This window comes from Oncorhynchus mykiss, chromosome 1 (assembly GCF_013265735.2).
Source record: "Oncorhynchus mykiss isolate Arlee chromosome 1, USDA_OmykA_1.1, whole genome shotgun sequence".
NCBI lineage: Eukaryota > Metazoa > Chordata > Actinopteri > Salmoniformes > Salmonidae > Oncorhynchus > Oncorhynchus mykiss.
In genome coordinates, this window is record NC_048565.1 from 38,029,583 (window position 1) to 38,046,053 (window position 16,471).

The 16,471-nt window shown below is 40.4% G+C and overlaps 1 protein-coding gene across 2 annotated transcripts in view; it reads left to right on the forward strand.

The window, feature by feature from the left end:
* Positions 1-14,502: 14,502 nt before the first annotated feature.
* Positions 14,503-16,471, forward strand: part of LOC110522368 (leucine-rich repeat-containing protein 4C-like) — a 147,580-nt gene continuing 145,611 nt past the window's right edge. For both annotated transcript variants that reach the window (XM_021600725.2, XM_021600717.2), the window contains exon 1: positions 14,503-16,207. The gene's annotated coding sequence lies outside the window, so the exon portion shown is untranslated. The remainder of the gene's footprint in view (positions 16,208-16,471) is intronic.

The following is a 16,471-nucleotide window of genomic DNA, read 5'->3' on the forward strand; positions in this document are numbered from 1 at the left end:
CTAATTGCTCTTGTAAGCCACCCTGGATAAGAGTGTCTACTAAAATGTATATTCCTACTGAAACCATGCAATTATTCAAAGCACCATCATTTATGGTGGGGGGGGGGGGGGGGGGCAAGTGCTGCATAAACATTAAAGCATCTATAAAGGTTGGGTGGTAAACATAGCTCAGTGAGCAGGGTTATACAGAACCACAGTGGACCACTGACCCACAACAAAAAGGAATCATGCTATCATGGTCACCTGTGCTCTTTGTGTGTTGACCCTCTTTGAACCATTTTGCGAAATATTCAAAGTGACACACTATCTGACTCACACAACCAGGGCCGGACTACCGCATTTGGGGCCCCGTGCCACCAAAATTTTTTTGTGGGAGAAAACAGCTAAATACCTGCATTCAAACACATCCTGTGTTGGAAAATAAATGCAGTTTTATAATGCTATTCGACACATTTTTTCATGAGGCTAAGAGAAAATGTTGCAGTTTTAAAGCTAATTTCCTGAAATTCTACATATTTTGCCATGGGTCAGAGAGAAAGATGTGCTGTTTTATGCTCATCTCATGTTAACATTTTGCCATGACGCTGAGAGACAATGTTTCAGCTTTAAAGCCAATTTCCTGCTATTTTACCAATTTTGCCATAAGGCTGAGAGAGAATTTTGCCATTTTAATGCTAATTTCCTGCAATTCTACACATGTTGCTATCATATGAAGGCATTTGAAGATCAGGAATTTGATTTTAACTTGATATGATGCTCGTCACTAGATACCACAGCAACAAAATCATAATTATGTCTAAACCCTGCATAGTTCTATAATTTATCTTCTTAAAATAAAAATAAAAAATAAGATTTTAAACATAACCCATATCTTCACCCTAACCTTAACCCTAACCACATTGCTAACATTAAACCTAACCTTAAATTAAGACCAAAAAGCAGTTGACAATGCGTATCAGAGACAAAACCAAGTCATGAGGTCGAAGGAATTGTCTGTAGAGCTCAGAGATAGGATTGTGTCGAGGCACAGATATGGGGAAAGGTATCAAAAAATGTCTGCATCGTTGAAGGTCCCCAAGTACGTAGTGTCCTCCATCATTCTTAAATGGAAGATGTTTGGAACCACCAAAACTATTCCTAGAGCTGGCTGCCCGGCCAAACTGAGCAATCGGGGGAAAAGGGCCTTGGTCAGGGAGATGACCAAGAACCCGAAAGAGATCCAGAGTTCCTCTGTGGAGATGGGAGAACTTTCCAGAAGGACAACCATCGGTGCAGCACTCCACCAATCAGGCCTTTATGGTAGAGTGGACAGACAGAAGTCGCTCCAAAGTTAAAGACTCTCAGACAATGATAAATAAGACTGTCTGGTCTAAGGAAACCAAGATTGAACTCTATGGCCTTAATGCCAAGCGTCATATTTTATTGATTTTATTGATTTATTTCACCTTTATTTAACCAGGTAGGCAAGTTGAGAACAAGTTCTCATTTACAATTGTGACCTGGCCAAGATAAAGCAAAGCAGTTCGACACATACAACAACACAGAGTTACACGTGGAGTAAAACCAACATACAGTCAATAATACAGTAGAAACAAGTCTATATATGATGTGAGCAAATTAGGTGAGATAAGGGAGGTAAAGGCAAAAAAAGGCCATGGTGCAAAATAAATACAATATAGCAAGTAAAACACTGGAATGGTAGATGTGGAGGAATATATGTGTGGAAGAAACCTGACACCATCCTTACAGCGTAGCCTGGTGGTGGCAGCATCATCTGTGGGGATGTTTTTCAGTGGCAGGAACTGGCAGACTAGTCAGGATCAAGGAAAAAATGAACGAAGCAAAGTACAGAGAGATCCTTGATTAAAACCTGCCCGAGAGCACTCAGGACCTCAGACGGGGGTGAAGGTTCCAACAGGACAAAGCACACAGCCAAGACAATGCAGGAGTGGCTTCAGGACAATTCTCTGAATGTCCTTGAGTGGCCCAGCCAGAGCCTGGACTTGAACCTGATCAAACATCTCTGGAGAGATCTGAAAATAGCTGTGCAGCAACGCTCCCCATCCACCCTTACAGAGCTTGAGAGGATCTGCAGAAAAGAATGGGAGAAACTCCCCAAATACAGGTGTGGCAAGCGTGTAACGTCATACCCAAAAGGACTCAAGGATGTAATCGCTGCCAGAGGTGCTTCAACAAAGTACTGAGTAAAGGGTCTGAATACTTTTTTTTTTTTAATTTGCAAAAAAAAAATTAAACGTGGTTTTGCTTTGTCATTATGGGGTATTCTGTGGAGATTGATGAGGGAGACCACCTATTTAATAATTTTTAGAAAAAGGCTGTAATGTAACAAAATGTTGAAAAAGTCCAGGGGTTTGAATACTTTCCGAATGCACTGTATGTAAGCACAGAAAATACTGTAGCCTACAAATCAATGATTCAAATGAAGAACAACCTGAGATATGATGCTGGTTTGGACTTTAGCCAAGTCTTTGTTTCCAAGTAAGTGTGCCTTGTTTCCTTTATGTAGGTGTGGGTTCAAAACACCATTAATGTATTGTTTTATCGACATAGCACAATATGCTACATTCCCAACTAGAACTTAACAAAAGTTTGCTAAAAATATTTCAAAAATCCAGTGATGAGGCATTCCTACTATAATGACAGCTACTGGAAGGAATTATCTATATTCTCATTTTGACTGACTGTTTGTACAGAAATTCGATAGCTTCAGCTTCAATTTACAGAAATGTTTACTATCACACTGATGATGAAAACGTACAGGGATTAGCTGAGTTGTGGAATGATGGAATTTTGAACAAGGATTTAACAAGGACCTTCTCAGTGAGGCAGTCACAGCAAATATCTCCTGTTGAAAAGTAGTTGCAATTCAGTATGATTGTGGTTACAGAACTGCTAAAATAGCACACATTTTCCACTCTGCACTTTCCACTTTGCATCTGTTCCCACTCCACACGTTTGCTAAATATTTTTCTGGCACAAGGTTGTGTTTACCCGACCTACGCTATGCCTCTCCCAAGCAGAAATGCAGGGTTCTAATATAGATTTTTTATTTATACTGTGAGTGGCCAGAGATCAAGTGTCTTTCTGCCAGCAGTTTTTTTCTCTGGCAATTTAGCTAGTGATGCAGCTCTTAAACTGATGCTAAAAGAGAAATGCCTAAAAGCTATCTCTGCATTTCATGCTATGCACTGGACAATGTCCATGGCATTTCAGGGAGCGCTAGAGCCCTCAGCCTAGACTTCAATAATATCTCCCACATATGCAAACTTCACAGCTGTAATGTGTTTTTTATTTGACTGATGATTATTACTACAGGGGGGTTTTGTAGGATGTGTTGATGTTATCGGCTGCTGTTTCTTTGATACAGTATTTTCACAAGAAACTATTGGCAATATATTGGCAATGACAGAGCTTTTGAATAGTTCGTACGAATGTGCAGTTCATTGACTATTATGAGTTATGTAATATCAGTGAAAAGAAGACAAACGAAAGGGAAATATATAATCTATATGTCAATCTCTTTTATAAACAACCAGTGTCGTGCACCGTGTCACGAGCGTCCAGATGACTTTGAGTTGCCAGGCGGTGCTGAGAATACAGTCTCTCTCCAGTGCGGAGAAAGGACAGGGTCAAGGGCAGGTTGACTCAACAAAGATGATTTCATGTGGCGGGCCAGAGGATCTAGGAGGGACAATGATAACCATTACACACTCACAGCCACAGCACTCCCATCGAGGTGGTGAAGAACATTGTTGTGACATATGCAATAACATCATGTCATTCCATAGGACGTTCACTAACAATTGATTCCTCAGGCCCTCCGCTGAACACATCATTAGGACAAATTGTTTATTTTATTTTTTATTTCACCTTTATTTAACCAGGTAGGCAAGTTGAGAACAAGTTCTCATTTTCAATTGCGACCTGGCCAAGATAAAGCAAAGCAGTTCGACACATACAACAACACAGAGTTACACATGGAGTAAAACAAACATACAGTCAATAATACAGTAGAAACAAGTCTATATACGATGTGAGCAAATGAGGTGAGATAAGGGAGGTAAAGAAAGGCCATGGTGGCAAAGTAAATACAATATTGCAAGTAAAACACTGGAATGGTAGATTTGCAGTGGAAGAATGTGCAAAGTAGAAATAAAAATAATGGGGAGCAAAATAAATAAATAAATTAAATTAAATAAATACAGTATGGAAAGAGGTAGTTGTTTGGGCTAAATTATAGATGGGCTATGTACAGGTGCAGTAATCTGTGAGCTGCTCTGACAGCTGGTGCTTAAAGCTAGTGAGGGAGATAAGTGTTTCCAGTTTCAGAGATTTTTGTAGTTAGTTCCAGTTATTGGCAGCAGAGAACTAGAAGGAGAGGCGGCCAAAGAAAGAATTGGTTTTGGGGGTGACCAGAGAGATATACCTGCTGGAGCGCGTGCTACAGGTGGGTGATGCTATGGTGACCAGCGAGCTGAGATAAGGGAGGACTTTACCTAGCAGGGTCATGTAGATGACATGGAGCCAGTGGGTTTGGCGACGAGTATGAAGCGAGGGCCAGCCAAAGAGAGCTTGCCTGGAGGGTTGTTAACACAGTGTCCAAAGAAGGGCCAGATAAATAATGAATCATAAATGAATAAATTTAATGAATTAATTAATTAACAATAAATGATCCTAACAATGTTCCTTTCTATTACATGAAGTCTATGATTTCAAGTAAACTCATCCTAAAACAATCCAACATTCAGCAATCAATAGGTGCTAACTGCACAGTTCCAAAGAATTCCATTATTGCATGGCCTGATATGTAATTAGCAGGTCAAAACTGTGAAATTTCATAATTTCTATTCGTCAAATTTGATTGGAATAGTGAAAATGCACATGTTCCCAGTTAACATAATTACTGTAGTAAGGTTGGAGTTAAATGACTTTCATTTCCATTTCACTGTGTTTAATGGTTATGTCAAGTCACATTTGGCACCCACTTCATTCTTCACCTCTAGTCTAATCCCTCTAAGAAATGTTACCTTGCTCATCATCTGTGGTCCTGGGGAATATATAGTTGTGAATGCCATCAGTTGCCAGTCATCGACTCGTTAACTAGACTGTCAAACTACCTTTCTCTGGGAAGGATGAAAGTAATCATGACTTGTGTGATGTCTCTAAGTGGTTTGCCATACCTTTTCAACTGGGAACTCGATCTCTGTCATGTTCTGAACCCCACTCGTCTAATTTGACCCACACATGACTTAGTGTTGTTTCTACATTGAATTGGGAGAGATATTTCTATTCTAGTCACTTCAAGCCAACTCTTGAATATCCTTGGGGTTCTTATGATGCCAGTAGTAGAAAACTGAGTGCATTTTTACGGAAACATGTCTTGTAAAGGATGATTCTACAGACTGTCATACTGCAGTAACTCCCGACTTCGGTACTTTCTCAAGGTGTAAATATTGTACTAACTGTATTGCACAGTGTTAGTGTAACCATCGCACAAACACTAACACACGTCTCTCAGTACCTCATTAAATGGCATAGCACGCTGTCTCCCATGAGCTTTCAGCTTCAACGACAACACATGTCCTCATGAGACAATGCCAATGTTCCTACCAAATGCAGAATCAAACATGCACTCTTCCAAACCATTATCTTTTCTGTAAGGTCTGTTGTTTTGCAAGGCTGTGTTCTTCTCAGAACCATGTATCTTTAATCGTTTCTCTCTTTGTGTTCCATGGCAGGGTCAATGAGGATGGAGGGCTGCTCACTCCACCTCTAACACGTCTGAACAGACACTGCTGCACAGAGGATAAGAAAGGGTATCGCCATCCATCTCACAGAGGCCACAAATCTGCTCCTCCACTCCTCACGACTGAAAAGGTACGCCATTATTTGGAGTGCTGCTTGGTTTTACCACAGTCAGAGACGCAGCCAAGGGAGAAAACAGGCCCAGATCTGGGTTTATGCCATTCGAAGTCCGCTGTGATAGGGTTTACTCCATGCTTAAAGAACCGTACCCTGATGTTAAGTCAAGATATAGAGCTTCAGTTTATGTGCAAGTATAGAGCATTAGCGTATCCCCTATCGTTACAAAACCACATGAAAAAAACACATGGTTTTCGGGCATGTGTGAAGTTTCATGTGTTTTCCCTTCATGTAAAAAAATATATAACATTTTAATTTCACCACTTCCAGCTACATCTGGTCTCCCGTCCGGGGTCCAGCAGCGGGATGCAGGGTGGTATGTTGCTGGAATGAATGTGACAAAACTTGCAACTGCAAAAAAAGGCAGTGAAAGCAAAGGCTAGATTATTATAGGAAAGAGGGAGGTATTTTATTTAATTGTGTTATCATAAAAAGAAAAATAATAATAATTCATCCATTTGCAAAAAAAATTGGGGGGCATTTTTACATTATTTTCTTGCAATATTTAGTTTTGCTATCAATACTTTTGGGTTTATGTTTTTCTTTCAATATCATTATTTTTGTACGCTATACTAAGAATTGTGTTCTCAACTTCCCTGATATTTATACAGCAGAACAATGTCACCATTTGAACAAGATCCATTAATTAACCTGCTCCCAAAAATATTATTCTGTCCACGGTTCCATCAATGTCTTGCAAAATCGTTACCTTGTCCTGCAATTGGGCTTTTTAGATGTGGTCACCCTAATTCCACCAGTGGAAACATTGCTACTGCAACATGTGAGGAGAATAATATTATTTCAATCTGCAATTCCACATCTGAAAGTTAGATTTTCAATTGGAGTTTTTTGGTACATGTGAAACGACAAATGTGATTTTCACCTGATTTTTTTTTACGTGAACATGCAATTTCACATGTATACATGTGAAAGTCAGATTTTCCTATGTTCAATGTTTTTCAAGTGTTAAACTGCATATCCAATTTTCACATGTAATACTGCAATTCACATGGGAGGGTGACAAACATGTTATTCTCCTCACGTGAAAAGGCGGTGTTAACATGTGCACTCTAAATTTAATACATGTAAATATATATTATGATTTCACATGTGAAATGTAAGTTCAACATATGGTAACAGCTGTTTCACATGTGGAAATGTATGGTTTTCACATGTGAAACTACTAAGTTGACCTGTTTTTTGTAAGGGTCTGCTTACTTAATATAATGTCTGAGTGATTTCACCCTTTTCTCCTTATGGGATGGCCCTCAGGTAGCATGACCCTAATTTGAACTCACCATTCAGTAGACATTTAGAACTGAATTCATATTGCATTAATAGAACTCTGTTATCTGAAATACTGCAAATACGCACTCTACATATTTTAATTAAATTGTAATTGAAAACCAATTCCAGTGTACACATTTACATTCAGTATTTGTGCATAATTTTGTGTAACAGACATACCAAAACACTTCACACAATAGAATGGGTGAATGAATATGAGTGCCCATTACAGACTGAGGAGAAATGGTAGTGGTTTCTCATGCATAAACTCCTTCTCCAGGATTTTGTTCACCTGCAGAAGAAACAGCTGGCTATGTTTGACTCACAACAGCTGAGCACATTACAGGGTGATATATCCTTTGAGAATTGCTTGCCTGGTGCCATTGAAGTATTTCTGACTGAGGAAGTTGTGATAAATAGGACGGAAGAGCAATATCCCTGAGAGCTGTGCAAAAGGCAGTGTTATAGCCAGGGTTTCATGAGGACAAACCATAATATGTACCACTATAATTTCAAAACAACAATTCCTCCCCTCATCATTACAAATGAATAATTCACAATTAGAGGGAACATTTGTTTTATTAGCGACTGTATTGTTTAGATTTAATGAGAGTAACCGTTGCTGTCTTGGTCAGTTTGCATATGTTTATTTGTTCCATATTTTGTCATTTGAGGAAATCAAAAGAATGGGCTGGATCACTTTAAAAAAAGGATTGAACATTTTAAATAAAAAATAAAAAATGCCTGAATGGTTGATAAATTAGTCACATAGTAAAAATGTGTCACATAGTAGTTCCTCTTTATCTCACAGAAGAAAGCTTCCCAGTTTTCTATTTAATTAATTCAAAATACCTATATCAATTTTTACGCATTTTAGGACATGCCCAGCATCTTGAACCACTTGACAGAATAGACTACACAGTGTGCCCCCACTACCTAGTCCACTTCAGAGCCTCTCTGTTAGTGATGGCATAATGTCACTGGCGCAGTGCGGAAGAGAGTACAGATATGCACTTTCCCTCATTGGAAGTATCAAATGTTATCTTCCAATTAGTGAACACTTCCCTAAAAATGGAGTTGACTCCAGTCCCCTAATACATGCACATTGTATAAGTGCAAACTCTGTTTCAGTTCAGTGCCGTTCTTTAACTCCACTTATAATGAATAACTTCTTCTTGATGGAGACTTTTACATACTCCATGCATGCATTCAAGATAGTACCAAGTGATTGCATATCATCAGGAGTTGTCAGTCCTACATTATGTGGGCAACATAGTGATTGTACTAAGATGAGATTGCTGTGTTTTTTATGTGGCTTCTCCTGTTTGTTACTAATGGTAGTGCTTCCGCCTGTGGGCCTGCTGCTACTGCTGCTGCTGAGGATGAATAATAAGGATGAATGTGATGATAGTGATTATGGTTATCATGATCCTGATCATCATACATCCTGTCATCCGTCCATGTACATTATACTGCCCTTCTCCTTTCTCCTTACTGTTCTGTGCTGCAGCCCAAATCCAATAACCCTGCCAGTCATTAAGCCCTCCTTTACCTATCATATAGTGAAATTGAAGCAAGGTGGAGGATGCTATTAGGGTGGGCCCAGCTTTAAATTATTTAAATGTGGCCAGATGAAGGGGTGGAATAGAGGAATCAAGGCAGCGACGGGTAGCTACTGGCAGTGAGTTAAGAATTAGGAGTGTGCTGCTGCCCTTCGATCATGAGCCCTTTGGGCCAAAGGAATCCTTGGATAAGGAGTACAGTGAGAGATAAGTGTGGATCAAAGTGGAGATTAAACAGGATGGCAAATACATTGATGCGCTTAATTATAAAGGCTTTGAAATTTGCTGAACCCCTATAAATCGCAAAGATACCGCTGAGTTGTTTATGGGGATTTTACTCATTGAGTTTTCCACTATTTTGTATGGCAACATGTTTTTCCCCACTGTAGGGAAGTACAGTGCATACAATATGTATCACCAGAGTCCTTGTTGTGCTGCTAGCTAATATTAGGTTGGAGGAACTAAAAGCATTACTGTAGCAGACAAGAGGAGCTGTCAAATGCTACCTTTCTCAACAACTGTGGCTTAACATTTACTGTTAGATTTACTGTTAGACAAGGCAGTGAAAACAAAGCGAAACAAAGGATCATAGATCAAAGAGAGAAAAACAGAGAGAAGAGATGAGTGAGAGAGGTATCCCCCTCACCACTGTAATCCCAGATGCCACCAGGCCTGCTGGAGCAAATTTGAAGCCAATGACGAGTGGCACTCTCAGAGAGACACAAATTTGGGCTCTTGCCTCTCAACAGCTGCCTCTTCATTTCCCACATTATTCTATTTGTCTCCGAGTCCCAGGAGAAATAGAGAAGTGGCGCTACTGCATAACCTCCAAAAACAACACCATAAATAATGAGAGCATGGGTGTTGTTTTGGAGGGAGATGTGGAAGTGGGGCAAGTCAAGAGATGCACATACTATGTTAGAGCCATGTCCAGTACGTGCTTCTGTACCAAGCCTTTTCCTGTTTGCTGTGGCTTGCCTCATATTATTGTGCAGGTTAATCTTAGATTAAGGTCCTGCCTGACCATGAAACCAATTTTATCAAAACTGACATGACATCATCGACAACAGTAATTTGAGCAATGTTCAAGTGAAGAGAGTCAGCTGGACCTACAGAGACATGGAATGAACAATGATTTGATGATTAATTTTCCTTCAGTATATATCTAATGCTAGCTGATACTGTCTGGCATCAAGTAACAATAATAACACAGCTGGAAGTTTGTATACTTTGATCTCTCTTAATGGGAACTCAATATCATCCCCCATATTTTGTAAAATGTTCTTCCACCAAAAGAGGATGTTGAGCAGAGCAGATAAAGCTGAGCAATGTGTAGCACATTGCTTTTGATCGTTGACTGAATCATATGTGATATCCCCACCATGATTATTACATTATCTAATTCTAACATCCCAACACATGTTTTATTCAAGGCCTGACAACGCAATAGTCCCAGGGAGAGGAAGAGGGCTATACGCCTAAAGCACTTTCTGAATACTGTCTTACTGCGATCATCTTCTCCCGTCATAACAATGTATTTTCTGAGCTGACTATCTAAAGGGACAATAAATAATATGCGGCAGTGGTAAAAATAAACATTTCCAGCCAACGCAGATGTTTAGTGTAATTCAATTAGCCTGTATGTCATCGATGTGTTTACTGTACTGCCTGTATCTGTCTTACCCTTTTGTACCCATGGTACAGTATGATCAATAATACATATACTAAGATTCAATAACATAACAGTAAGCCTACTTAAAGTTAATCTTGGCTTTGTGTATTTCACCTAAGCTGAAACTATAATGTTCATTTTGTAGACACTTTACACTCATTCTGAGTATCCTAATATCCTAACATACACCAACACATCGTAACACATGCCAACACAACAAAGTATGCTGATACATACTAACACAGTCTTGAAGAAGGCACGACAACACCTCTTCCCCCTCAGGAGACTGAATTGATTTGACATGGGTCCTCAAATCCTCAAAAAGTTCTACAACTGCACCACTGAGAGCATCTTGACTGGTTGCCTAGCCGCTTGGTATGGCAACTGCCTGGCATCCGCCTGCAAGGAGCTACAGAGGGTAGTGTGTAAGGAACCAGTACATCACTTGGGCCGAGCTCCCTGCCATCCAGGACTTTTCTACCAGGCAGTGTCAGAGGAAGGCCCTAAAATTGACAAAGACTCCAGCCACCTAAGTCATAGACCATTATCTCTGCTACTGCACAGCAAGTGGTACCAATGCACTGGAACCAACAGGACCCTGAATAGCTTCTACCCCCCACTTTATTCTTACCTATATGTATATACAGTATCTACCTCATACCTGTGCACATCGAATCAGTACTGGTACCCTGTGTATACAGCCAAGTTATTGTTACTCATTGTGTATTTATTCAATATTATTATATTTTTTTATCTTTTCTCTCTCTGCATCATTGGGAAGGGCCCGTAAGTAAGCATTTCACTGTTAGTCTACACCTGTAGTTTACAAAGTATTTGACAAATACAATTGAATTTGAATTGTATTTGATTCTAATGATGATCCCAAGGGCACGGGTCTTGCCCTTTCAGAGTACAAGGACACATAGTTCACAGAAATAAGACAAGACCCCTTTTAGAAGTGGTCACCAGAGAATCACAGGAGAGTAGTAAAATGAAAGCCTTAAATCCGAACCATTAGGCATGGCTGTTATAACATGACTGTTATTATTGCAGAGTGCTCAATGAAAGTGAATTGAAAAAAACACGTGAACAGCATGAATCTGCTGTGCGGGGGCAAGGGAGCGATTATTGGAAAAGGTTACTACTTTGCCTCGGTGGAGAGTGGTTGGCTGTGGCTGTGTGCAATTGTAATAGGTTACATTTGCACAGTCATTCTGAGAGAATGAATGGGCAGTATATGTGTGTGGAGGGATGAGAAAGAGGGTGAGAGAGAGACCCTTTAATGTCAAACAATTAAAATGGCTCAATCGTAGGCGAAGAATGCAGGATGGCAGCAGTGCACTTTGAGAGATGAATGGTCAACAACTGGAGGCATGACGACAGTTATGAAGACTGATGAATGATGCAACACTTTCACCGTTGAGGGAAATGTGATGAGACGTTGACAGCTGGACAGACCCTTGGTCTGGCATTTTAAAAGGACTGCAAAAGGACTGCAACCACTGCAAGTGAAATGTCTCATCCCCTCTCATATAAGCAAATAGTTATATCCATATTATAATGTCCAGTTTTAGCACAATTCTAGTCAGTATATACAATGAAGTCGGAAGTTTACATACACTTAGGTTGGAGTCGTTAAAACTAGTTTTTCAACCACTCCAAAATGTTCTTGATAACAAACCATAGTTTTGGAAAGTTGGTTAGGACATCTGCTTTGTGCATGACACAAGTAATTTTTCCAACAATTGTTTACAGACAGATTATTTCATTTATAATCCAATGTATCACAATTCCAGTGAGTCAGATGTTTACATACACTAAATTGACTGTACCTTTAAAACAGCTTGGAAATTTCTAGAAAATGATGTCATGGCTTTAGAAGATTCTGATAGGCTGATTGACATCATTTGAGTCAATTTGAGGTGTACCTGTGGATGTATTTCAAGGCCTACCTTCAAACACAGTGCCTCTTTGTTTGACATCATGGGAAAATCCAAAGAAATCTGCCAAGACCTCAGAAAGAGAAATGTAGACCTCCACAAGTCTGGTTCATCCTTGGGAGCAATTTCCAAATGCCTGAAGGTACCACGTTCATCTGTACAAACAATAGTACGCAAGTATAAACACCATGGGGCCAAACAGCCGTCATACCACTCAGGAAGGAGATGCGTTCTGTCTCCTAGAGATGAATGTACTTCGGTGCGAAAAGTGCAAATCAATCCCAGAACAACAGGAAAGGACCTTGTGAAGATGCTGGAGGAAACAGGTACAAAGGTATCTATAGCCATAGTAAAACAAGTCCTGTATCGACATAACCTGAAAGGCCGCTCAGCGAGGAAGAAGACACTGCTCCAAAACCACCATAAGAAAAGCCAAACTACTGTTTGCAACTGCACATGGGGACAAAGATCATACTTTTTGGAGAAATGTCCTCTGGTCTGATGAAACAAAAATATAACTGTTTGGCCGTAATGACCATCGCTATGTTTGGAGGAAAAAGGGGAAGGCTTGCAAGCCGAAAAACACCATCCCAACTGTGAAGCATGGAGGTGGCAGCATCATGTTGTGGGGGTGCTTTGCTGCAGGAGGGCATGGTGCAGTTCACAAAATAGATGGCATCATGAGGCACGAAAATGATGTGGATATATTCAGGAGGAATGGGCCAAAAACTTATGGTGGGAAGCTTGAGGAAGTCTACCCGAAATGTTTGACCCAAGTTAAACAATTTAAAGGCAATGCTACCAAATACTAATTGAGTGTATGTGAACTTCTGACCCACTGGGAATGAGATGAAATAAATAAAAGCTGAAATAAATCAATCTCTCTACTATTATTCTGACATTTCACATTCTTAACATAAATTGGTGATCCTAACTGACCCAAGACAGGGACATTTTAATAGGATTAAATGTCAGGAATTGTGAAATACTGAGTTTAAATGTATTTGGCTAAGGTGTATGCAAACTTCCGACTTCAACTGTACTGTATGTCACTCACTGCTGCTTATTGTAGCCACTGTCAAACTATCATATTCAGTTTATTGTTTAAGTAGTCCTATGTGTAGCAGAGGTAGTTCGGTAGGCTAAAGTCACATGATGAGTAACCTTGTCTGAGACCTCAGGACTCATAGCAAATGCATATTTTATACAATCATATAAAGCAATCCCAGAGGACTTAGACTACTTTCAGTATTATCAGTTGATTAGACTAAATAAATATGGTATCATAATTGTAACATGTTAGACAATTATCTAGGCCTTCTGTTTGTTGTGCACTGGATTGACTCTAATTCCATTCTAGTGTTGAGAAATCACCATGCATTGGCCTCTTTCACTGCTTGATGATGAAGTGCATAATATGTATTGAGTGAACTAGACAAAAGTCATTGCAATGATGATTTCTTATAATTTGGTACCTTAGTTGCCCGTTCATTGAATGTTTCCAAACAGTTGCGCATGCCAATGTGAATGGAATTGTAGACTCACTGAGGTCCAAAATATGGACTGTCTATTCAAGTGTAGCTAGCTGGTCAGATGCCTCAAATATTGTGAGTGTGTTAGTTTTGGTGACTCCACTTTGCTGAATTATGTTGGCTAAAATGGGTTCGATCTTGAGTTGTGTCTGTGTGCATAATATGCAATAATATGGCTATAACCATGCAGGACATTCAGATGGCGAAATTCTTGCTTCCAAAAATGGACCGTAGTCTACCTGGCTGCTCGTAGCCCGTGGCTCTGATGGTGTCATAGAGGGGGAGGGGGAGTCGGTAGGTGGCAGTCGTGTCCCATCTCCCTCCCTCCTTCCCTCTCTCTCGCTCTCTAACACACACACACACACACACACACACACACACACACACACACACACACACACACATTCCTAAGTCTTACACGCACTGGAGCACAAACGCGCTTACACGCAACCATAGTACCACCAGACGCATCACTCCTTATGACATCAACTGATAATGCAATTGACCAATCAGTGGGTAGATGATGGCAGGAAACGTGATAATTATATTTCACCCATCAAAAGTAAGGACGGGTGCTTGGGGAAAATATAGGGGGACGCCACACATGAATGCGCTTTAAAGGAGATATGTTGAGCCAGTCTAGAGGGAGTGTATTTCTGGCATTAACTGCAGCATCCGCGCCTCTGATAGCAGCATCAATCCACCAGCACTGACTGGCGGAATACTGATGGTCTTGTTCTGAGTTAGGGAGGAAGCCAGTCCGGTGTGGGTGTGAGGCTGTCATCTCGCTGCAATTTAAGAAAAAAATAATTCCCAGCACTGCCCACTGTCTAGTGTCTAGCTCCGAACTTGATCATGCATATGATTTATATGAGAGTTCACAAATGCATTGCGTATTTGAAGTTGGAGTTTGGTGGATGTAAACGTATTCTTAGCCGGGTGATTTGTGGTCAGTATTGACCATCCACTTAAACGCGCAATTTGAGTTGCTGAGGAGCGCGCGCCGAGGATCATCAGGGTGGATATTCGTTCCCTCTTGTGAGATATCAGTGAATTGGCTGTACTGGGGAGTCTCTGAGATGTGTATAGAGCCAGAGCGCAAAGAGAGGAGTCGATGATTGCTGTGGATGAAAACTGACAGGTGTAGCTTGTTGAACAAACGGCTCTCGAGATGCGATAAGAAGTCGGGACACGGAACATTTGGAACTATAAGAATACTATAGCGTATGCTATGACATTTTGCATTTGATTGAAGAGTCACAGATCAAGGAAGGATGTGTTCGTGGTGAACAAGGCTTTAACGCGCATCTATGTGGTCTTTATAGGCTACTTCTATGAGGAGACCTGCTGGATTTCCCACCTGACGCGCAGTAATAGTTCCTACATCAAACATACAGTAGCCGATGAAAATCGATAGAAGAATCTATCAGAAGACAAAGATAAACCTGGCGACTTTATCATTATTCGCCTCATCCACCTGACGAATTCATATGCTAGCATCTCCGAGATCCAATCCAACGACAATCAATACGGAGACAAAGAGAAATAAGAATATTGAAATCCGCACTGGGTTGTGAGTTGAAATCTAATCAGATCCCTGGGGGGTTGCAGAGTAGCAAGGAACTGAAGAGGGAGAAAAAAGTTATAGCTAAAAGTGTGACACCGGAATGACAACCATCAGCCACTTCATGTTTGCTCAATATGTGGATGAGCCGTAGATTATGACGAGGTTTCAGGATGTTATCAATCTGCGGGTCCACGGCTGCGTGAGACTGTGTCGTTAGTAGTCTGGCTCTGAAGAGGTTGGTTGGTTGTTTTATTGAAAATTAAAACATGAAGGATGGATCTGGGAAGAGTTCAGATTTCTCCTAACTGATAAACGAAATGTCACCGGACTGTGACACATATAGCATTTTTGCCTTGTTATCACTCTGCATTTAACCATTAGTTTCAACGGGGGCACTTGTGGGTGCCTTCGTATATTTGCGTCTTGAAACATTTGAATGGGGGATGGATAAATTGACTCTATCATCGTTGTGCAAATTCTAACACCTAACCGATTGATTCTAATTTATGGATTAAACGCTACATCGTTTACAATGTGGGGACCGGATAAACTGTGTGAAAGTATCACCACGGAGTCTAGGTTTCAGGATGCTTGAGAATTGCGGATGTAGCCTATTTTCGATGCAGTTTTCGAGGGCAAGGAGCTGAAGAGGGAACTGTCGTTGTTTGAATCAGATCTGCTAACTTCAGCATCTTTGGTGACAAGTAAGTTATATGTGTTTATTTGTTTAATTGAATTGATTCCTACATGGCACCGACACCTTGCCCACAGTGTGTTACGGTTCTAGCTGAAGCCTATTTGTAACCTTATAGACTATTTCAAATCAGTGTTCCTTTGCTGCTCTATCCCACTTTGCCTTATTATCTTACTACAAGCAACCAATAGCACTTCAACGAGGGCATAGCCTGAAAGCTTCATCTGACGTCATCGGACAAAAAAGCTCATTTTTGTGTGATGTGATGAATGAA